Source organism: Scyliorhinus torazame, chromosome 11, assembly GCF_047496885.1.
Source record: "Scyliorhinus torazame isolate Kashiwa2021f chromosome 11, sScyTor2.1, whole genome shotgun sequence".
In the NCBI taxonomy this organism is placed as follows: Eukaryota; Metazoa; Chordata; class Chondrichthyes; order Carcharhiniformes; family Scyliorhinidae; genus Scyliorhinus; species Scyliorhinus torazame.
In genome coordinates this window covers 99,312,783-99,337,901 of record NC_092717.1, presented here as the reverse complement: position 1 = coordinate 99,337,901, position 25,119 = coordinate 99,312,783, and the positions used below count along the sequence as shown (strand labels likewise).

General features: G+C 44.8%; 1 protein-coding gene across 1 annotated transcript in view; it reads left to right on the top strand.

Annotated features, from left to right (window-relative positions):
- Window positions 1-347: 347 nt before the first annotated feature.
- LOC140385407 (hepatocyte nuclear factor 4-gamma-like) overlaps window positions 348-25,119 on the top strand; it is a 231,656-nt gene continuing 206,884 nt past the window's right edge. The window contains exon 1 of the mRNA XM_072467529.1: window positions 348-609. The gene's annotated coding sequence lies outside the window, so the exon portion shown is untranslated. The remainder of the gene's footprint in view (window positions 610-25,119) is intronic.

Here is a 25,119-nt window from a genome sequence, read left to right as displayed (position 1 = left end):
ATGGGTGGAGCTTGAGGAAAGGTAAGAGCGGTTTCTGTTTTCCTGAGGCGGATCAATATTACTCGGTTTCTCTATCTCTCAAAAAGAAGTGGTGATTGGAATGCAAACTGTTGTGATAGTGCCAACAAATCCTTTGAGAACAAGGTTGCGTGCGGGACAGTCTGTACCCAGGGAGAGACCGTTGCTGCAATTTTCTTTTACCTATTATAAAGCATCAGGTAACTCCTTCACCCACCATTTCCCCAGAAGTTAATAAGAAAATAAATAAATCACAAGGTACCGTCTAGGCTGACAAAGCGAGCAGACAACGGCCAGCTGAACACAAGGTAAAAATGGTGTGGAGCCGGGCAAGTGCCCTTTGACGTTAGTTACTGTTTAACATCTCCACCCACTTGGAGTTTATTCAAAGATCGATGCAGTGACAGGTTGGCTGGGCCCCGGCGCCTGGGACTGAACTACACTCAGCAGCAGGTTTGAGGGCGCACCTTGCTGTTGGCTTGGAGCTGAGAGTCGTCAGTACTTCACCTTCACTCTCTGAGCCGCCTGTGTCTCCGTCCAGCCCAGGGCAATGCCAACAAACAGAGGAACGGCGGCTTAAATAGAGGAAAGGTAAGAAGCAGCACCTTTTAAAAAAAAAAAAATCTTCCTTCCCTCCCTTGGAGCCGGACCGTGTGAAGTCTCTGCGGGCAGTACACGTGATGAGGGCATCCCATTCGCCTGCTCCCCTCGTGTACTTGGACCACGATATATTTGCCTTTTGCCCTTCCTCATTACTTCTGCATCTTTGAGTTTGAGAAAGTGATGGGGGAGGAGTCCTTGGGAAATACCCCCCCCCCCCCCTTTGGATATCCACGTCAGCCCTTGGTGACCTATTGCTAACTTTTAAAAAATAATTTCTGCTCACTGTGCCTCTGGGGAATTTAATTCGACAGGTGCTGGGGTTGGAGGTGGTGAGGTGCTGAGGGAGTGAGGAGTTTAATCAGTGAGGTGCTGAGGGGGAGTGAGGAGTTTAATCAGTGAGGAGTTATGGAAGTGAAGAGTTTAATCAGTGAGGTGCTGAGGGAGTCAGGAGTTTAATCAGTGAGGTGTTGGGGAGTGAAGAGTTTACTCAGTGAGGTGTTGGGGGAGTGAGGAGTTAAATCAGTGAGGTTCTGAGGGGGAGTGAGGAGTTTAATCAGTGAGGTGCTGTGGGAGTGAGGAGTTTAATCAGTGAGGTGCTGAGTGAGTGAGGCGTTTAATCAGTGAGGGGTTGAGGGAGCGAAGAGTTTAATCAGTGAGATATTGGGGGAGTGAGGAGTTTAATCAGTGAGGTGCTGAGTGAGGAGTTTATAAGTGAGGTGCTGAGAGGAGTGAGGAGTTTAATCAGTGAGGTGCTGGGGGAGTGAAGAGTTTAATAGGTGAGGTGCTGGGGGAGTGAGGAGTTCATTCAGTGAGGTGCTGGGGGAGTGAGGAGTTTAATCAGTGAGGTGCTGAGTGAGGAGTTTATAAGTGAGGTGCTGAGGGGAGTGAGGAGTTTAATCAGTGAGGTGCTGAGTGAGGAGTTTATAAGTGAGGTGCTGAGGGGAGTGAGGGGTATAATCAGTGAGGTGCTGAGGGGGAGTGTGGAGTTTAATCAGTGAGATGCTGAGGGAGTGAGGAGTTTAATCAGTGAGGTGTTGGGGGAGTGAAGAGTTTAATCGGTGAGGTGCTGGGGGAGTGAGGAGTTTAATCAGTGAGGTGCTGAGGGGGATTGAGGAGTTTATTCAATGAGGTGTTGGGGGAGTGAAGAGTTTAATCGGTGAGGTGTTGGGGGAGTGAGGAGTTTAATCAGTGAGGTTCTGAGAGGGATTGAGGAGTTTAATCAATGAGGTGCTGAGGGGGAGTGAGGAGTTTAATCAGTGAGGTGCTGAGGGGGAGTAAGGAGTTTAATCAGTGAGGCGTTGCGGGAGTGAAGAGTTTAATCGGTGAGATGTTGGGGGCATGAGGAGTTTAATCAGTGAGGTTCTGAGGGGGATTGAGGAGTTTAATCAGTGAGTTGCTGAGGGAGAGTGAGGAGTTTAATCAGAGAGGTGTTGAGTGAGGAGTTTCTAAGTGAGGTGCTGAGGGGAGTGAGGAGTTTAATCAGTGAGGTGTTGGGGGAGTGATGAGTTTAATCGGTGAGGTGCTGGGGAGTGAGGAGTTCAATCAGTGAGGTGCTGGGGAGTGAGGAGTTCAATCAGTGAGGTGCTGGGGAGTGAGGAGTTTAATCAGTGAGGTGCTGAGTGAGGAGTTTATAAGTGAGGTGCTGAGGGGAGTGAGGGGTATAATCAGTGAGGTGCTGAGGGGGAGTGAGGAGTTTAATCAGTGAGATGCTGAGGGAGTGAGGAGTTCAATCAGTGAGGTGCTGGGGGAGTGAGGAGTTTAATCAGTGAGGTGCTGAGTGAGGAGTTTATAAGTGAGGTGCTGAGGGGAGTGAGGGGTATAATCAGTGAGGTGCTGAGGGGGAGTGAGGAGTTTAATCAGTGAGATGCTGAGGGAGTGAGGAGTTTAATCAGTGAGGTGTTGGGGGAGTGAAGAGTTTAATCAGTGAGGTGCTGAGGGAGAGTGGGGATTTTATTCAATGAGGTGTTGGGGGAGTGAACAGTTTAATCGGTGAGGTGTTGGGGGAGTGAGGAGTTTAATCAGTGAGGTTCTGAGGGGGATTGAGGAGTTTAATCAATGAGGTGCTGAGGGGGAGTGAGGAGTTTAATCAGTGAGGTTCTGAGGGAGTGAGGAGTTTAATCAGTGAGGTTCTGAGGGGGAGTGAGGAGTTTATTCAGTGAGGTGCTGAGGGAATGAGGAGTTTAATCAGTGAGGTGTTGGGGGAGTGAGGAGTTTAATCAGTGAGGTTCTGAGGGGTAGTGAGGAGTTTATTCAGTGAGGTGCTGAGGGAATGAGGAGTTTAATCAGTGAGGTGCTGAGGGAGTGAGGAGTTTACTCAGTGAGGTGCTGAGGGAGTGAGGAGTTTAATCAGTGAGGTGTTGGGGGAGTGAAGAGTTTAATTGGTGAGGTGCTGGGGGAATGATGAGTTTAATCAGTGAGATGCTGGGGGAATGATGAGTTTAATCAGTGAGATGCTGGGGGAGTGAGGAGTTTGATCAGTGATGTGCTGAGGGAGTGAGGAGTTTAATCAGTGAGGTGTTGGGGGAGTGAAGAGTTTAATTGGCGAGGTGCTGGGGGAGTGAGGAGTTTAATCAGTGAGGTGCTGAGGAAGTGAAGAGTTTAATCAAGGAGGTGTTGGGGGAGTGAAGAGTTTTTAATCAGTGAGGTGTTGGGGGAGTGAGGAGTTTAATCAGTGAGGTGCTGAGAGGAGTGTGGTGTTTATAAGTGAGGTGTTGGGGGCGTGAAGAGTTTAATTGGCGAGGTGCTGGGGGAGTGAGGAGTTTAATCAGTGAGGTGCTGAGGAAGTGAGGAGTTTAATCAAGGAAGTGTTGGAGGAGTGAAGAGTTTTTAATCAGTGAGGTGTTGGGAGAGTGAGGAATTTATTAAGTGAGGTGTTGAAGAAGTGAGGAGTTTAATCAGTGAGGTGTTGGGGGAGTGAGGAGTTTAATGAGTGAGGAGTTTTTCAGTGAGGTTTTGGGCTTGGTTGAAGGCGGACTAATTCCATTCCATGGATTGTTAGCAAACATGACCTCTGGCTGTCAGCTGTAATGAAATGCCATTTGTACTAACTGACCTGGGATTACGTTACTAGGGTACAGTCATTCGTGGTGTGGTTTCAGAAATATAATAAGAATTGTTCTGCGCAGTTATTTTTGTATTAGAGTGTTTTTTCCAGATCTCGTGTAGCCCTGTAGCTGTAAAAATTACAATTTCTCTCATCACTGGTTATAAATAGTTTTCGTAAACATCAAATTGAATATGCGTAAATTCTGAAGGTGATACATAATTTTAAAACAAAATTTTAAGAGGTAACTGAGTATCCTGCAACCATTTACAGCAGGGCAAACCTATATTTACTCGCCCAGTTCAAACATTTATGTAAATAATAGAGCCAAATTTCCGTTGTCTTAGTTTCTGGCTGTTAACAGCTCATGTGCCAGGAGAGCTCGCCGTTGACTCCCACCTGCCTCTGAAGTCACCCAAAGTACATATTTACTCTATTTGGTGTCAATATTTTAATTCTGATGGGCTACAACAACTTTTAAGTCGCCGAATGCCTCGTGTTGGTTGTGAGCAAAGGTGACAATTTAAGCGAAGGTTCTGAAATATATGGCAACATAAATGAAAAGTTTAATTGCGGGTATTTTCAAATTATTGTTCCAGATGAAATGGAAAGAGGACATTTTACGCTTTCTATCGAATACTTGCTTTATTCTTCCGACCTGCATTGTGTAGAGTTACATGTTTAACAGTAGATTGATAAAAGTCTTGGTACCCATAACTGATCATCTGAATTCGTGCACTGTGTAGTAATGGGCTTTTTTTTAAAGGGAAAAGCAGAAAATCTATTCGATGTGCATGTTACCGATTTTTTTGTACATGGATAGATAAAAAATTTCAAGAAAATAAAAAAACTCGAACAGTAACTGGGAGATGTAACGCTAAAACGGATTGCTGGGTTATTGCAGAAGTTGTGAAGGGTATTTGTAGTAGATCCTGGCAAATCATAGGCGATTGGTGTTTGCCATTTTATAACATTTCTGGAAAGTATTTTCATTTGAGAAACAAAATTCTGATGAATATGAAATAATACAAAAATGTCAGATGAACACATTCTTCTTCATTCCACACATTTTCATTTCCATGCTCTGTAAGGAGAAAGAGTACCTTGGCGGGTTCTGGGAAAAAAGCGCCTGGCAGTTACATTAAAATGATGCCATGACTTTACAGACAACTGGCTCCATAAGTGAAGCCGTACCCTTGCATTGTATTAAGTTCTGGGCTCTGTGCCATTGTACAAGATCATCTACTGCCTCCCCCCCCCCCACCCATTCCGCCACTGCTAAATGTTTTTTGCTTTTTGTTTCTGACCTCGAATCGTCAGATATTTAGACAGAGTTCGCAGCCTCTCAGTGGGAGTAAGATTAGTCAAACATGTGGAATATTCTGTCATTGGCACACCCTGGATTTTGTGTTCCTGCAGATTTGGTAGGAGACTGTTTTAGCACTGGATGGTGAATTCCTGGAAACTATTCGAAGCTGCCTCTTTTTAAAACACTCATACAATAGCTGGTCTCTGATAATGTGAGTGATGATATACTGCCTAGCAAAATGAAAAGCATCTAGAATAGGCAAAAATCAAACAAGACCATTAGCATAGAAAGGATTAAGGTAATTTTTAATTATACACTCAGCAGCAGTGGCGGTGGCTATATGGTGCCACCATATCGGTCATATCAAAAAGAAACTAAATGTTTCCCCTTTTGGGTCAGTATGTTAACACCAAAGACTTTTAAATATTGAGAGAAGTAAACTCTTCATGCTTGGGGATGTCACAGCATGAAATGCTTCTTGCGTGCATGTGAATCCACAACTTGTCACATTTGCTTCAGATGAACAGAATATAACCGGAAGAAATAACTGTGTAATGATTGATCCACTTGATTCATAACCGGGTAGATCGATAAGCACAGTAAGTCAGGGAAATCTGGGCAATAACTACTGAACATAACAAAGAAAACACCAGCATCGCATGGTGCAAATTATTTCAGTCAACAGTGATGGGAATAACCATGGAGCTGAGAGTCCTTATCCATCCTTTGATAGGAATTCATTAGCATTGGTGAATATTGAAATCATTTTGATGCTGAGATTTTGCCAGTGCTGACTGGTACTAAATGTAAATCAAGGAAAGTTTACACTTGATCCCTCCAAGCATCACTCTAGTAGCATTCCTGTCAGGCAGGAATCCTTAAATTCAGGCAATTGTTCAAATCTAGTGAAGGCAACAGTAGTGTGGGTGTTCAGTATCTCCTATACTGTTCTCTCCTCTGTGATAGGTCCTTGCTGACTTTTTTAAAGCTTCTCAAATTATAATCCAAGTCGGTATTTTCAAAGGATTCGTGTTTTCTTTTTTTAGACCTGTTCTATGGGGTTGCTAACCATCGGCGACCTGTGTGAACATATTGCCCAACTGCAGATTTTTGGTTTGAAAGAAGATTAGTAAAGCATTTAAATTATAATATGAGTAGGTGGAGTCAATATGGTTTCATGAAAGGGAAATTGTGTCACAAATCAAAGAGTTGTTTTGAGCATGTAATTCGAAAGTTAGATAAAAGAAACAAGTGGATGTGATATATATGGATTTCCAAAACACACTCGATAAAATGCCACATAAAAGTTTACAAGATAAGGGTATGTGGGTGTGAGGATAATATATTCGTATAGATTGGAGTTTCGTTGATGGACACACAGCAGAGAATAGGAATAAGCAGGACATTTTCAAATGAACAGGCTGTAACTAGTGGACTTTTACAGCTGCAGCTATTTATAATCTATTAATGTTTTAGATGACTGTGCCGAGAGTAATATATCCAGGTTTGCTGATGATACAATGCCAGGTGGGATGATACGCTGTGGACACAAGAAGCTTCAAAGGGGTATCAACAGGTTAAATGAATGGATAAGGTGCTGGCAGATGGAGTATAATGTGGGGAAATCAGAAGATTTTCACTTTGGTATGAAGGATGGGGAAACAGAAACATATAAAATAGGAGCAAGGAGGCCATTTGGCTCTTAGAGCCTGCTCTGCCATTCATTATGATCATGGCTGATCATCCAACTCAATAGCATAATCCCCATATCCTTTGATCCCCTTCACCCTAAGTGCTATATCTAACTGCATCTTGAAAACATAGAATATTTTGGCCTCAACTACTTCCTGTGGGAATGAATTCTGAGTGAAGAAATTTCTCCTAATCTCTGTCCTAAATGGTTTCCCTCGTATCCTGAGACTATAACCCTCGGTTCTGGACACATCCACCATCGGGAACATCCTTCCTGCATCTACTCTGTCTAGTCCTGTTAGAATTTTATAGGTTTCTATGAGATCCCCCTCATTCTTCTGAATTCCAGTGAATATAATCCTAACAATTCAATCTCTTTTCATATATCAGTCCCGCTATCCCAGGAATCAGTCTGGTAAATCTTCGCTGCACTCCCTCTGGAGTAAGAACATCCTTCCTCAGATAAGAAGACCAAAACTGCACACAATATTCCAGGGGTGACCTCACCAAGTTCCTGTATATTTGCAGCAAGACATCCCTGCTCTTGTACTCAAATCATCTTGCAAAGAAGGCCAGCATATCGTTTGCCTTCTTTACCACCTCCTGTACCTGCATACTTACCTTCAGTGACTGGTGTACAAGGACACCTGGGTCTCATTGCACATTCCCTGCTCCTAATTTATGACTATTCAGCCTGCCTTCTCATTCCTGCTACCAAGGTGGATAACCTCATATTTCTCCAAATTAATCTTCATCTGCATTCATTTGCTCACTCACTCAACTTGTCCAGATCACACTGAAGGATCTCTGCATCCTCCTCACAGCTCACCCTCCCACACAACTTTGCAAATTTGGAGATATGACACTTTGTTCCCTCATCTAAATTGTCAGCATATATCGTGAATAGCTGGGGTCCTAGCCCCGATCTCTGCGGTATCACACTGGTCTGCCAATTTGAAAAAGACCCGTTAATTCCTACTCTTTGTTACCTTTCTGCCAACTAGTTTCCTATCTGTCTCAATATACTACCGCTATTTCCATGCGCTTTAACATTACACGCTAATCTCTTATACAAAACTTTGTCAGAAGCCTTTTGAAAGTCCAAATATACCACATCCACTGCCCCCCACTCGTCAACTCTACTAGTTACATCCTCAAAGAATTCCAGTAGATTTGTTGAGCATGATTTTCCCTTCATAATCCAGACTGATTCTGTCCGATCCTGCCACTGTTTTCTAAGTTCTCTGCTATAAAATCTTCGATGTAGCGATGCCGGCGTTGGACTGGGGTGAGCACAGTAAGAAGTCTTACAACACCAGGTTAAAATCCAACAGCTTTGTTTCGAATGACTAGCTTTCGGAGCACTGCTCCTTAGGTGAATGAAGAGGTGGGTTCCAGAAACATATATGTACACAAAGTCAATGATGCAAGACGATACTTTGAATGCAAGTCTTTCCAGGTAATTAAGTCTTTACAGGTCCAGATGGAGCAACTGGAGAGAGGGATAATCACAGGTTAAAAAGGTGTGAATTGACTCAAGCCAGGACAGTTGGTAGGATTTTGCAAGCCCAGGCCAGATGGTGGAGGGTGAATGTACTGCGACATCTTTGATAATGGATTCTAGAATTTTCCCCTGCCGACATCAGGCTTACTGGTCTATAATTCTCTGTTTTCTCTCTACCTCCTCCCTTTTTAAATAGTGGTGTTACATTAGCTGCAGGAATATTCCAGAGTCTACAGAATATTTATTTAAAATGGTGAGAAATATTAAAATGTTGACCGACCGAACAAGAAACACAGAACGCCAACCTACAGGTACAGCAAGAGATTAGGGGGGCAAATGGCATGTTGACCTTTACTGCAAGGGGGCTGGGTACAAAAATAAGGGAACCTTGCTACAATTATACATGACTTTTGTGAGACTTCACCACAAGTTCTGTGCACAGTTTAGTTTCCATATTTACGGAATGATATGCATGATTTTGAGGCAGTATAGCAACGCAGGAGTGCCGTGTGCTGGAGTGCACCAGAATGCAGTTCTGGCACCTCCTCCTTAGTAGTTCTGGTTGCTTTGGCTGCAGTGGTGGTGCTGAAATTGTAATGGAGGAATTGTCCGTCTCGGAGACTGACCATTGTCTGTGAGAAAAGGAACAAATCCTGGCCTGCCTTTTCCTCGGCCCTCTTTCTTTCTTCCCCATCCCAGGCAGCATGAGAACAGAGTCAAACGGAAAATGGTTGGTCTGTCTCTTCTGAGATTCAGCTTAGGAGCTAGGTGGATAGGGAGGGCAGTGAAAAATAAGAAGTGGTGAAGCCTCTATTGAAATCATTGTAAGGCTGAAAATTCTGAGTAGGTACAAATATTTTTTAAATGTATTTCATCCTAACTAAATCCTGGTGTTTACCAAGAAACATGAACGTGGACAAAAATGGAGCTTGACATTATCTACTTCCGATTTTCTTAGTTCTCACACAAAATTCACTCATGTCTAAGTTGTGGCAGAACCGAATGATATGATTGTTCTGATTAATTTATCATTAGTAACGCTGAATAAATAAAAATAAAATAAAACATCAGATTGTCGATTATCGTGTACATTTGCATAAAAGATGACACAAGGAGATGCGTCACATATATACTGCACGTATATGGTATGGAAGTGACTCAATATGTCTATAGGAGGGGCAGCACAGTAGCACAGTGGTTAGCACAGTTGCTTCACAGCTCCATGGTCCCAGGTTCGATTCTCTGCTTCGGTCACTGTGCGAAGTCTGTACGTTCTCCCCGTGTCTGCGTGGGTTTCCTCCGGGTGCTCTGGTTTCCTCCCACAGTCTAAAGATGTGCAGGTTAGGTAGATTGGCCATGCTAAATTGCCCTTAGTTTAGGTGGAGTTACTGGGTTGCGGGGATGGGATGGAGGTGTGGGCTTAGGTCGGGTGCTCTTTCCAGGAGCTGGTGCAGACATGATGGGCCAAATGACCTCCTTCTGCACTGTAAATTCTATAATTCGATGAGGTAGATATGGTGTAAATGGTCTACAAATCTTTGCTTCATTCAACTTAGTTGGCAGAAAATGGAACAATGCCTTTTTCCTGCTACCCACAGTCTCAAAGATTAGTAGCTGGGAAAAGTCATTGGCTTTTCTGTAACACTGGCTCGAGCCTTATCTCACTTCCAATATGTCCTATTTTACCTTCAGTTTCTATTTAAAGACGGGATGATAAACTCTTTTTGCTGATTTAACTATCCGTTATAAGCCCCATTTGATTTTTATTTCCACTAATCTCAGTGGAATCAAACCATTCATTGTTTGACTGGATTTTTAATCTGTGAAATTGGTGTTGATATCATCCTCATCACCTCCAATATTGAAGCTACTTGTTTCCAGGAGTAACAGGTGGACGGGGATTGGTTCATTTATGTCAACAATCAGAACTGGATGGAAATCCTCTTGCATACAAATGGGACTGCATATCTTGTGATTCAAAGATGGCTGGCATGAGGATCATGACAAGTAATTTCTAACTGCATTATTGTGTGAGGCACCAGGGCAGGTTTGGCCATGAGTTCCTGGAGTTTGAGTTCAGGCTGGATGGTAAGAGTTGACTGGAATGTCTGGATCCCTCCAGCATCAAGAACCAACCAGTCATCCCTGATCAGATGGTGAGTCCATTATCATAGAATCATAGAATTTACAGTGCAGAAGGAGGCCATTCAGCCCATCAAGTCTTTAATTGGTTCCCTATTTCAAGACAGCAGAGAGCATGTCTACAATATGCCATGCGAGGTCAGGACCTGGAACCACTCCCCATATTGGGTTCCTGAGCCCTGAATGAATATTCTGTCCAACTTCTCAGTGGCTACACATCAAGCTCCTTCAGAATCTAACATGTTTCTGTGACTCTCATTCCTCTAAATTCCAGAGAATATAGGTCCAATTCTCAACATTTCATCATAGGATAATCCTCTCAATCTGAATCTGGTGAAAATTTGCTCATGGTGTAGATGTAAACTTTGAGGTGCAGGAACTCTAAGAAAATTTGTTGATCATAACATTTCTAAATCTACCATTGCGTTGCTTTCCTAAATATTAATCTTTGGAGTCCCAAAATGTCAGTAAAACAATACTTTTTAAATGAAAAATACTAGGGCTGGTAGGCATTTTATTTTGAACCTTGTGGTATTATGAATTATTAACCTTTAGCATAGCTCGAATTTCATTATGCAACAGTTTAATTATTCAAGTCGATTAAAAACATGAATTACAGAAGACTACTTATTTCTGACTGGGGGCATGGTACATGGAGGGATCACTGCTTTTCTTGATCTATCTTTAGAACCTAGATCTGCGTGTACAGGGCACAATTGCGACATCTGAAGATGACGCAAGACTTGGAAGTATTGTGAACTCTGAGGAGGGTTCAAGAGGACATAGACAGGCTGGTTGAATGAACAGAAACGTGGCAGATGTTTTGAAGACCAAATACAGGCAGGCATGGTGCACACAGGAAATAGTAGCCCATGTATAGAATGGATTTCAATATTGCTTGAAAGACTGCAGAGCTGTCTTTAACAACCCTGCAGAATGAACTGTAGCCAGAATGATTGTAAATACGCCTGAATGAGGAATACCCTATTATATTCCCTTGCCAAAGAATCAGCCTATATTATTACATATTATATATCAGAATGGCTGAGTGCACCATAACATTCCATTTAAATTGTGCTTAAAGGTGACACAGAGGTCATATTACGTGATAACCTACCCTTTAATTAAATACAGTGTGGATTACTATAAATATTGGATCCTGTAATTCTTTGTAAAAATCCGGAACTGGCTTTGTTTAAAAATTGGGACCTTCACTTTTCTCGCAACATTCTTCCAATACTCCACGTAGGTCTGCACCACTGGGACTAAAGCACTTTTCAAACCCAACACCATTTCCCTCACCACCTACAACCCCACAGCCCCACACCAACTATTTATTGTCCCATCCTCCAGAAACTATTTTTCCAACCAATCCAGTGGGGTACCTCTTTGATCCCTGCTTCCCAATTTTTTACCCTGCCTGTAGTACTTTTCATACTTATCCCCTTTGTTGAGGTAGCTTTCCCTCCCTTCTGTCACCCTTCCCATAACCTCCGGTAAAGAATTCCAGTGCGGAATAAGAGCACGGGTATTCTTCTGCACTCAGAACTCCCACATTTGATGCCTCCATTCTGTGGGGTGTGCAGTTCAACCCCTCTTTCCACCAGCCCCGGCCCACCCTCCAGTCCTTGCAAATTAGATGATGCCAAGGCCATTCTCTAAGTAGACATCATTCATGGAACCTTAGAGGAGCTCTGATATTGAACAGGGACAACATATCCCAAAGGACACCGTGGTAGCACAAGTGGACAGCACTGTGGCTTCACAGCGCCAGGGTCCCAGGTTCAATTCCCTGCTGGGTCACTGTCTGTGCGGAGTCTGCATGTTCTCCCCGTGTCTGCGTGGGTTTCCTCCGGGTGCTCCGGTTTCCTCCCCAGTCCAAAGACGTGCAGGTTAGGTGGATTGGTCATGATAAATTGCCCTTAGTGACCAAAAAGGTTAGGAGGGGCTATTGGGTTACGGGGATAGGGTGGAAGTGAGGGCTTAAGTGGGTTGGTGCAGACTCGATGTGCCGAATGGCCTCCTTCTGCACTGTATGTTCTATGTCTATGTAAGTGGGGAATTTTAAAAATGCCCCCTGCTCTGGAATTATTTGATTGACAGGCCATTTGCTTTTAAATAGAAGGAGAGAGTTGTTTTTTCAGCTTCAATAGGCGCCATTGTTTGGAGCTGTAATGGTTTGTTTTGATAGCTGAGCCATTATGAATACCTGACTGAGTTTGAAAGCTAATGAACCATTTATCTCAGTGGGGTATGTGCATGCCATTTGATTGACAATATTATAAGGTTATGAAAGGATTAATTTCTGTGATGTGGTTTATGAATATACGTTTGTTTTAGCAAATGAATGATCACTTGATTTTTTTCATGTCCATTTCATTGCCTTCCCTTTGTTCTGACATAGCTCCTGAGGTCTTTCCATTGTGGATAGAATAAAGAACAAAGAAAAGTACAGCACAGGAACAGGCCCTTCGGCCCTCCAAGCCCGTGCCGACCATGCTGCCCATCTAAACTAACATTTTCTACAATTCCTGGGTCCGTATCCCTCTATTCCCATCCTATTCATGTATTTGTCAAGATGCCCCTTAAATGTCACTATTGTCCCTGCTTCCACCACCTCCTCCGGCAGCGAGTTCCAGGCACCCACTATCCTCTGTGTAAAAAAACTTGCCTCGTACATCTCCTCTAAACCTTGCCACTCGCACCTTAAACCTATGCCCCCTAGTAATTGACCCCTCTACCCTGGGAAAACGCCTCTGACTATCCACTCTGTCCATGTCCCTCATAATTTTGTAGATCTTTATCAGGTCGCCCCTCAACCTCCATCGTTCCAGTGAGAACAAACCGATATGAACTAGATAGGGCTCAATGGTCGCTCTGGCCCAAGCTGAAGGCGAATGAGTCGTCAAGGGCGATCATAATCTGCTTCCACGTGTACCATGCTAAGGAGAAGGTCCTGAGTTGGACAAAACAAAGGCTAGAGTTGCAGTAGGCAGGAGTCGATATACATTTATACCAGGACTTAACAGTGGAGCTGGAGAGAAGGCGGGCGGCCTTCGGTCGGGTTAAGGCGGCACTCTATAGCAGCGGTATGAGGATCAGCGTGGCATACCCAGCCAAGTTGAGGGTGACCGACAACTCAAAGGACTTTCACTTTGAGACGGTAGAGGCAACGGACGCATTCGTGAAGACTGAAGGATAGGGGTTAAAATGAGAAATGGGACCGGAGTTTGGATTTGGACTGAGGGAAGCGGGGGTTAAATGTATATAGTTCCATTTCTTGTTCGCAGTTTTCGGCGGTTAAGCTGCTTGTATGGCAATGGCTGGGAGTTGGGATTTTATGTTTTGTGGGTTGATCGGTGGGGCACATTGGATAAGTGATTAGCAAACGTTTGGGGTGACGGTAGTTTTCTGGGGCGCCGTGTTCTGCACCAGGTTTGTTTATTTGATGGTTGTTTTTTTAGGGACTGGGCATGGTGGAAGTGGGAAAGGATTGATGGGAAAGGGGCCTGGGACGGGCCTCCACACCAGCAACCATAGGGTGGCTAGTGAATGGGTGTGTGGTGGGGGGAGGGGCTGCGGTCATTGGAGCCTGGTCGAACAGGTTTCGATGAGCCTGGGACCTGGGCAGAACTGGAACCGATGTCCGAGGGGGGTGTTTGCTAGTGCTGTTGGGGAGGGTTCAAACTAATGTGGCAGGGGAGGGGAACTGATGCAGGAAGTCAGAGGGAAGCAAAACGGGGCCACAAACAGAAAGCAGTAAGGGAAGTGTAAGGCAGGGAAGCCATGGTAAAACATCAAAAAGGGCCACAGTACAGGGTACAGTGATTGAGGAGAGTGTGAAAAGGGAGTTGGTCAATGCAGGATTGAGGGTGTTGCACCTAAATGCACGCAGTATACGGAACAAGGTAAATGAGCTTGTTGCGCACTTTGAAATTGGCTGGTACGATGTGGGCATCACAAAGACATGGCTGCAAGGGGATCAGGGCTGGGATTTAAATATCCAAGGATATATGTCCTATCAAAAGGACAGGTAGATGGGCAAAGGGGGCGGGGTTGCATTGTTAGTAAGGAATGATCGATAGCAAGGAGCGATATAGGATCAGAAGGCATAGAATCTCTGTGGGTAGAGTTGAGGAATCGCAAAGGTAAAAAGATCCTGATGGGAGTTATGTACAGACCCCCTAGCAGTAGTCAAGATGTGGAACAGAAAATAAATCAGGAGATAGAAAAGGCATGTAAAAAAGGCAATATTACAATAATCATGGGGACTTCAATATGCAGGTGGACTGGGAAAATCAGGTTGGTAGTGGATCCCAAGAAAAGGAATTTGTGGAATGTCTAAGAGATATTTTTTCGGAGAAGCTTGTGGCAGAGCCTACTAGGGAACAGGCAATTCTGGATTTGGTGATGTGCAATGAGGCAGACTTGATTAAGGAACTGAAGGTGAACGAAGAACCCTTAGGGAGCAGTGACCACAATATGATAGAATTTACCCTGCAGTTTGAGAAGGAGAAGCTGCAATCAGATGTTACAGTATTACAATTAAATAAGGGTAACTACAAAGACATGAGGGAGGAGCTGGCTAGAGTTAATTGGAAAAGGAGCCAAGCAGGGAAGACAGTGGAACAGCAATGGCAGGAGTTTTGGGGGGTTATTCGGGAGGCACAACAGAAATTCATCCCAAGGAGGAGTAAATATGCTAAGGGGAGGACAAGGCATCCATGGCTGACGAAGGATGTCAAGGCCCGCATAAAAGCTAAAGCAAAAGCATACAAAGTGGCGAGGGTTAGTAGGAAGCTAGAGGATTGGGAAGCCTTTAAAAGCGAGCAGAGGACACCTAAAAAAGCAATAAGGGGGGAGAAGATGAAGTATGAGTGCAAGCTAGCTAGTAATATAAAGGAAGATAGGAAGAGTTTTTTTCAATATATGAAAGGTAAGAGAGAGACAAAAATTGACATTGGACCACTGGAAAATGTGGCTGGAGAAGTAATAATAGGAAATAAAGAAATGGCAGACGAGCTGAATAGTTACTTTGCATCAGTCTTCACGGTGGAAGACACCAGTGGGATGCCAGAGCTCCAGGAGAATCAGGGGGAAGAGGTGAGTGCAGTGACCATTACTAAGGAGAAGGTTCTGGGGAAACTGAAAGGTCTCAAGGAGGATAAGTCACCTGGACCGGATGGATTACACCCCAGGATCCTAAAAGAGATAGCTGAGGAAATTGTGGAGGCATTGGTGATGATCTTTCAGGAATCACTGGAGGCATGAAGGGTCCCAGAGGAATGGAAAGTGGCTAATGTAACACCACTGTTTAAGAAGGGAGGGAGGCAGAAGACCGGAAATTATAGGCCGGTTAGCCTGACTTCGGTCATTGGTAAGATTTTAGAGTCTGTTATTAAAGATGAGATCACAAAGTACTTGGATGTGCAAGGTAAAATAGGACTGAGTCAGCACGGCTTTCTCAAAGGGAGGTCGTGTCTGACAAATCTGTTCGAGTTTTTTGAGGAGGTAACAAGGAAGTTAGATAAAGGAGGACCAGTGGATGTGATTTATTTAGATTTCCAGAAAACCTTTGACAAGGTGACGCATAGGAGACGGTTAAATAAGTTAAAAGCCCATGGTGTTAAGGGTAAGATCCTGGCATGGATAGAGGATTGGCTGACTGGCAGAAGGCAGAGAGTGGGGATAAAGGGGTCTTTTTCAGGATGGCAGCCGGTGACTAGTGGTGTGCCTCAGGGGTCTGTGCTGGGACCACAACATTTCACAATATACATTAATGATCTGGAAGAAGGAACTGAGGGGACTGTTACTAAATTTGCAGATGATACAAAGATCTGTAGAGCGACAGGTAGTACTGAGGAAGCAGGGGGCTGCAGAAGGATTTGGACAAGCTAGGAGAATGGGCAATGAAGTGGCAAATGAAATAAAATGTTGAAAAATGTGTGGTTATGCACTTTGCAAGGAGGCGTTTAGGCATAGACTATTTTCTAAATGGGGAAATGCTTTGGAAATTAGAAGTACAAAGGGATTTGGGGGTCCTTGTTCACAATTCTCTTCAGGTTAATGTCCAGGTTCAGTCGACCTGTTTCCACTTGGAGGAAAAACTAGAACCAGAGGACACCATCTCATACTAAAGGGATGATCCTTTTAAACAGAGATGAGAAGGAATTTTTTTCAGCCAGAGGGTGGTGAATCTTTGGAACTCTTTGCCGCAGAAGGCTGTGGAGGCCAAATCACTGAGTGCCTTTAAGACAGAGATAGATAGGTTCTTGATTAATAAGGGGATCAGGGGTTATGGGGAGAAGGCAGGAGAATGGGGATGAGAAAAATATCAGCCATCATTGAATGGCGGAGCAGACTCGATGGGCCGAGTGGCCTAATTCTGCTCCTATGTCTTATGGTCTTATGGGAGGCGTGAAAGGTGGGGGAATGGACCCTGCCGACTAGGCCGTGAATCCCCGAGTTTCACAGGGTGTTCGAAATGGAGGATTCAAATTCCGGAAACTCAAACCAAGCATCATATCAGGATCTGACAGAGTTCTCGATTTATCATATCCTGAAGATTGGAGGATTTTGAACATGGAAGGAAAAAGCATTGTCCACAGTGGGGAGAAACCATACACGTGTTGTGTGTGTGGACGAGGATTCACTCGATCATCAGACCTCACAAGCCACAAATGGAGTCACACGGAGGAGAAACCGTGGAAATGTGCGGACTGTGGGAAAGGATTCACTTCCCCATCCAAGCTGGAAATTCATCGACGCAGTCACACTGGGGAGAGACCATTCACCTGCTCCAAGTGTGGGAAGGGATTCACTCACTCATCCAACCTGCAGATACACCAGCGAGTTCACACTGGGGAGAGACCATTCACCTGCTCCAAGTGTGGGAAGGGATTCACTCAGTCATCCCACCTGCTGAGACACCAGCGAGTTCTCACTGGAGAGAGACCATTCCAATGTCCAGACTGCGGGAAACGCTATAAAAGTTCTTGGGAACTGATGTTCCATCAACGTGTTCACACTGACGAGAAACCGTTCAGGTGCTCTGACTGCGGGACTGCGTTCAGACAATCATCTCACCTCACTGAACATAAGCGAGTTCACACTGGGGAGAGACCATTCGCCTGCTCCAAGTGTGGGAAGGGATTCACTCGATCATCCAAACTGCAGACACACCAGCGGGTTCACACTGGGCAGAGACCATTCATCTGCTCAGGTGGGAAGGGATTCACCACTTCATCCCACCTGCTGAGACACCAACGAGGCCACAAGTAATGACTGCGACTGGGTTTTGGTGTTTCTCACATTCAGGACTGAACCATAGGGCAGCACGGTAGCATTGTGGTTAGCACAATTGCTTCACAACTCCAGGGTCCCAGGTTCGATTCCGGCTTGGGTCACTGTCTGTGCGGAGTCTGCACATCCTCCCCGTGTGTGCGTGGGTTTCCTCCGGGTGCTCCGGTTTCCTCCCACAGTCCAAGGATGTGGAGGTTAGGTGGATTGCTCATTATAAATTGCCCTTAGTGTCTAAAATTGCCCTTAGTGTTGGGTGGGGTTGCTGGGTTATGGGGATAGGGTGGAGGTGTTGACCTTGGGTAGGGTGCTCTTTCCAAGAGCCGGTGCAGACTCGATGGGCTGAATGGCCTCCTTCTGCACTGTAAATTCTATGATGATCTATGATGAATGGGATCGGTACTGGGAGAGCTGTTCTCATTTCATTTTTCATTTCAAGAAGAAGTGGGTGTGGGATTCTGGAAGGGGTTTGATGGCAGCCCAGTGGGCAGGGCCAGAGTTATGATGCTGTTAGATAGGAGGGACGGATAGGAGGGCGGGGATGGTAAGAGATCCCCGGTCAGAATAGTTAAGTGAAATGTGAGTGGTTTGGGGGGGCCGGTGAAGAAGTCGAGGGTGTTTGCGCACCCAAAATGCCTAAAGGTCGATGTGGCGATGCTGCAGGAGACCCAACTGAGGGTGAAGGACCATGAGAGGCTGATGAATGGGTGGGTGAGTCAGGTTTTCCACTCTGGGTTCAATAGCTGGGCTTGGGGGTTACGGTGTTGGTGGGTAAGAGGGTGAGGTTTCAGATGGAGAAGGATTTGTTTGTTTATTATCACGTGTACCGAGGTACAGTGAAAAGTATTTTTCTGTGAGCAGCTCAACATTTCATTGGTGGTGGTGGACCAGGTGAGTAGATATGCGATTGTAACGGGGGCATTAGAGGGGAGGTTGGTGGCACTGGCGAGTGTATATGGCCCCAACTGGGATGATGCAGGGTTTGCAAAGAGGATGCTGGGTGCAATCCCGGCCTTGGACACACATGAGCTAATCATAGGAGAGGATTGGAATATGGTGTAAGAGCTGATGACGGATAGGTTGCAGTCGCGCACGCTCGCCCTGTCAGGGAGGGGAGGTCCTTACCGGGCTCATGAGAGAGATGGGAGGGATGGGACTGTGGAGGTTTCTACGTCTGAGGGAGGGGGAGTATTTGTTCTTTTCCCCGGTTCCCCCAAAGTGTATTCAAGGATAGACATTTTTGTAGTAGGGAGGGCGTTATTGGCTGGAGTCAAGGTATTGGAGTACTCTGCGATAGCGATCTCAGATCATGTGCCACATTGGATGGATGTGGTTTTGGAGAGGGGGATGGCTGAGAGTCCGGAGTGGAGAATGGATGTGGGGTTGTTGGGGGACTGAAGTCACTGTGATAAGATTGGGAACGTGATCGAGGAGTACGTGGGATTTAATTGTACAGGGGAAGTGTAGCAGGGGGTGGCGTGGGAGGCTCTGAAGGCAGTAGTGAGGGGAGAGGTGATCTTGTTTAAGGCCAAGTTAGACAAAGAGGAGAGGGAGCAGCGCAAAAAGTTGTTAGAAGAGATAATGGAGGTTGACAGGAGGTGCAGATCCGACCCTTCTGGACAAGAGGAAGGGAGCTTCAGGCAAAGTTTGACCGGTTGTCTACAGGGAAGGTGGTGCGCCAACTGAGGCAGGGAGGGGAGCACCTTATGAATAGGGGGCGAAGGCGGGGATATATTGGCTGGCCAGCTCCAGAGGGAAGCCGCGGCGAGGGAGATAGTCCAGGTGCTGGATAGGATGGCGAAATTGGTGCTGGCTCCCGAGCAGATTAATAAAGTCTCTGAGGAGATCCATGAGAAGTTGTATTAGTTGGAACCACTGGGGGAGGAGCGAGAGATGAGGGGGTTTCTGGATGGGTTGGAGTATATGAGGTTGGGGAAGGATGATAGGGCTAGGCTGTAGGGGCTGGTGGGGGAACACGAGGTAAAAGAGCCAATTGGGAGGATGCAATCGGGGAAGGTAGCAGGGCCAGATGAGTACCCAGTGGAGGACTACAAAAAATTTAAAGACAAGTTGGGGCCACTGATGGTGGGGATGTTTGAGGAGTGGGGTGTCCCCTGTGGGACAAGATGGACGGACGCTTGTGCAGGGGGTCGGGATTGAGGGCGCTGGCAACAGCACCGCTCCCGATGGCCCGGGCAAGTATTCGGGGAATATGATGATAGTGGCAATGTTGAAGGTCTGGAGGCCGCTGAGACAGCACTCGAAGCTGGGGGCAGGGGTCAGAGGGCATGCCGATTAGGGGGGATCATAGGTTCGAGCTGGGGAGGCTGGATGAGAGGCTTCGGAGATGGGAGGAGAGGGGGATTAAGGTAGTGAAAGATTTGTTCCTGGGGGAACAATTAGTGATGCTGGAGAAGCTGGGAGAGAAGTATGGGTTGGCGCCAGAGGAAGGGTTTAGGTACCTGCAAGTCCGAAAGTTTGCGAGGAAGGAGTTCCCGAGCTTCCTGATTGCGCCAGCCCCCTCGTTGTTGGAGATGGTATTAGCGGTAGGGAAGTTGGAGAAGGGGATGGTGTCAGCAATTTATGGGAAGATTTTGGAGGATAGGGTGTCCATGGAGGGGATCAAGGCCAAACGAGAGGAAGAGTTGGGGGAGGTAATGGAAGAGGGTTTGTGGTGTGAGGTGCTACAAAGGGTGAATGCCTCAATCTCAGGCACAAGGTTGGAGCTGACATAATTGAAGGTCGTATATAGAGCGCCCCTCACAAAAGTGAGGATGAGCCGGCTGTTTGAGTGGGTGGGAGATGTCTGCGAGCGGTGTGGGAGGGGCCCCGCAAACCATGTACATATGTTTTGGTCCTGCCCAAAGCTGGAAAGGTATTGTAGGGAGATCTGCAACATCATCTCGGGGGTGTTACATGTGGACTTGGAGCCGGGTCTCCTAGAGGCTATTTTCGGGGTCTTGAACCGGCCCGAGCTGCTGGCAGGAGTGGGGGCAGATGTTTCAGCCTTTGCCTCGCTGATTGCTCGTAGGTGGGTCTTGCAGGGGTGGAGGTCAGCCTCTTCGCCCTGTGCCTCGGCGTGGTGGGGCGACCTGCTGAAATTCTTGGCCCTGGAGAAGATGAAATTTGAGCCAAGGGCAGCATCTACAATTCATGGGGTTTGTTTATCATGCACTTTGGGAAACCTGTTGCCATTGAAGACTAAGGAGTGGGGAGGGAGGATCTGGTTTGTTTGTTCCGTTTTTTATACTTTTGGGGGGATTTGCGAGTTGTTGTTTCAGGCCGTGTATTGATGGGGTTGTTTTTGCTGTTGTTTGTTTTTCTTTTGTTGTTTGTATTATGAAAATGACGAAAATATGGTGAAAGAAAGATTTTTTAAAAAGACAAAGGAATACTGAAAAGAGAATTATAAAACCTGGAAGTGGATCCTTGCTGAAAAGAGCTGAGGGAAAGCATTGTTTGAAAGAAGATTTTAACGTGTGTTTTTTTGTGAGTAAAACTTCGAAGCACTCATGTGTCAATCATCTGGGCGTATTTGAGAAGAGTTCCAGAGAAGATCGATTGGGTGGCATCTGCACTTGGTTTCAGAGTGGGTTGTATCTGACCACAGTTGGCCTGTTGGGTTGTCGGGACTGTGTACTTACTGAGATCATCATAGTATAAGGTATATTTTGGAACCTGTGCTATCCTTTAAACCTTTGTGAAGAAAAGTGGAAATGAAGGAGTATTGTCGTATAGTCAAACTTTTCATGTTGAATAAATGTTTTTTTTTCCATTGTTAAAAGCTAATTGGCAGTCCTGTGACTCTGTTCAGACCATTTTCTAAAAGAAAGTAAAAGTTCAGCGAGGGTTCCATTCTGGGATCTTTCCGTCCAGTGGTAACATCACATGGGATCATAACACACCCGACTCCACTCTGTCTCCCCCTCCCTGGAACTCACAAATCTCCACTAGTAGTGAAAATCCTACCAACTGTCCCAAACTGACAAGAACTTTAAAATAATTCAGGCAGCCATTAAATTTAAAATGGAAATGAGCTGATTACTCATTATCTCTTACCCTTTAGTCAAATTTTAACTAGAAATAAGAAGCGTTTCACTTGGTGAACTTAACTGTGCCTGAATCAGCACAAAGTATAACCTTTTCATGCACGAAGTAAGCTCTACTGCCAATTTACTCTTGCCACAAAGTATCACCTAACTGGTTTAGCTCAGTGGGCTAGACAGCTGGTTTGTAATGCAGAACAAGGCCAACAGCGTGGGTTCAATTCCCGTACCGGCTGAAAATTCTGAATTTTCCCTCTGTGTACCTGAACAGATGCTGGAATGTGGCAACTCGGGGCTTTTCACAGTAACTTCATTGCAGTGTTAATGTCAGCCGATGTGTGACAATAAAAAGAGTATTTAGTTATTAAAATGGATTCGTCATCTGAACAATGAACCAATAGAATTCGCAATGAATGCTAACAATTTGGGAACAATTTTTGAGAGCTCCTTTGAGATGGGTCACATTTAGTGCAAGACACCATCATAGTGAAAGAGTTGAAGTTTACACTAGGGACTACCATTCGGAGGATTGTTAAGAGGTTGATTTCCACTTAAATTGCCTGCTGGTTCTCATTATGTGCAGCATTTTGGTGGATGGTGTTTGACCGAACACCCTCTTTAGCAGCGGCCAGCTGATTGGAGTAGACAGGGCATTGCAGAGGATTTTGATCACTATTTAAAGGTATATCAACTTTTATTATTCACTCACTATTGGAGGTTTGAAACAGACTTTGGAAAAACATAACATTTTCTTGGACACTTTGTCAAGACATCATCAATGCTATCAAAATTTACTTAGGAAATTCTCTTAGATCATCACCTTAAAAGAGTGTCTGCTGTGCTACCCTAACTTATTGGAGGCCTTGTGGAAGCCACCAAAAGAAAGGGTGTTTCCATAGCACCTTGTTAAGGGTCCCACTTGATCTGCAGGAGGAATGAAGGAGGACATGAGGCGTGGAAAAGCTGGGAATTATAGGAGGGTGAGGTGGGTTTCTTTTCCCTCTCCCCTGCAGGTACAGAACATCCCTCTTCCTCTGGACATCTTTCCCCAGGACATCCAATGCTGCATCCAAAAGCTTTTGTGCCCTCTCACTCTGAGCCATCCTGAAACCTGCCATTGTGTGTCAACCAGCAAACTCCACATACACCACTCCACAAAAATTCTATCCAATCAATGCTTGAATGCAGAACTCTGCTTGTGCCGTGTTTCAACAATCTTCAAGCAAGTTCAAATTATGCCAAACAACAATTAGAAGCAACATTGCATGCTGAAGCCAAATTTTCAAATAGGCTCCTCTTATTAACACAGAACCCATTTCACACCTGTTTTCATCCCTTCAGCAAAATAATCCTCTTAGTATTATAATTATCGATAATTTAATATGAAATTTAGAGACATGAATAAGCAGTGGGCATTGTGGGAGAGGAATAATTTTAAAGAGGAGATGTACTAAACTCAGGGTTTATTGGTATGCTCACTACTTTTAATTTATATCATCAACTTGGATTAAGATACTGAATGCAAATTGATAGACAATGACAAAAGGTGGAAAATGGAATTCTTTGAATGTGGTAGAATCCCTACAGTCCAGAAGGAGGCCATTCAGCCCATCAAGTCTGCATCAACCCTCCAAAAGAGCACCCTACCTAGGTCCAATCTCCTCCCAATCCCCATAACCCCATTTAACCTTTGGACAATATAGGCAATTTATCATGGCCAATCAGCTTAACCTGTACATCTTTGGACTGTGGAAGGAATCAGAGCACCCGGAGGAAACCCACACAGACACAGGGAGAATGTGTAAACTCCACACAGGTAGTCACCCGAGGTCGGAATTGAACTTGGGTCCACCGCCCTGTGAGGCAGCAGTGCTAACCACAGTGCCACCATGCCACCCATAGAGGAAACTCAGAAATCCAGGAATCTTAGTAGATTTAACATTTAATTTGTCCAACCAATGGAGAGCAGCCATTAGCAAAATCAATAGAACATTGAATTAAGTAATCAAAATCGTAGTCATGGTCAAACTGTTCAGTGCTCTGGTCAGACCAGCACATGACACATTTGTTCTGGTCACTGGGAAGCACTTTCAAGTGTTGAAGGCAACATAGAGAAGAACCCTGGTGCTCTTTCCAAGGGCTGGTGCAGACTCGATGGACCGAATGGCCTCCTTCTGCACTGTAAATTCTAAAACTGATTGCATGAGTGGTTAGTTTCTGGAATACACTGTCTGAGAGCGTGGTGGAGGCACGTTCAAGTGAGGCATTCATGAAGGAATTGGATTATTATCAGAAAGGGAAGAATTTGCAGGGTAAAGGGGAAAAGGTGGGTGAACGGCACTAGGTGAATTTGAAGAGCCGGTACAAACATGATGGACCGAACAGTCTCCTTCTGTGCTGTGACAGTTCTGTGATATGAAGATGACCCCTCAGGTCAGGGTCTCAGTTATGAAGATGACCCCTCAGGTCAGGGTCTCAGTTATGAAGAAAGACTGGACAGATGTTGATTTTTCAGCTTGGCAGCAAAGTATCAGAGATGAAAAGATAATAAGCGGTATGGAAAAGATTAATCCAGAATACTATTTTAATTTAAACTGTGGGTGTTGGGCAAAGGGGATATAAAGAGTTGAACTGATAAAAGGCAGCTTTACAATTAATAATAGGAGAAATTTCTTCCTGCAAAAGTAATCAACATGATAGATTTCAAAACAGAGTGAAGGAGGCAAAAATCACTCAAAATGTTTTTAAAAAAGCAGATGCAGCAACTGGAAAAATGTAGGGTTGTTTTGAATGGATGAAGAAAAATCAGCTCAATGACCTCGTTCAACCACAAGGATTTTTGGTCTTGTGAATCAGTACCTGACAATATATATCTACTAATGTTCTTGTCGGCTGGCCTGATTTATATTACAAGAACAGTTGCTGCTGAAGCTATAAATGATTTGTTAACATTAACTGTGGGTCAACTATGTACAAAACAACAGATGAATAACAGTATCAACATGCGCAAGAAACCTCTCCCTTCCAACTCTCCAGTCAGTCTGAGGGGTCACCTGACTCTAACATTGACTTATATATTAATGAAACTCCTAGTGTTCAGTCAGTGAATTATAACACAATTGTGGCATCACCACATCCCCTTTCCTTTGAAGGAATAAATTAATACATTATCATCAGTATATTTACATGTGATATCATTGGCCTGTGAGTGTAACAATACTAAATGTAATTTTTTTTTCCAAACTGGTTCAACAAATATATTTGTATATGTACAAGAACAGCAAGCAAAGTGCGTACAAATAGTCCAAATCTACAAATCAATCAGGTTTTCTTCTGACTCTGGTTGATCTTCTCAAAGTTTGACCTTGCTGCTCAGAACTTGTAGATTCAATGATCTCCACGACATTCTCATGCTCAGGAACTGCTGAACTATCTGACACTGCAGCTGACGTTGATTCTAACA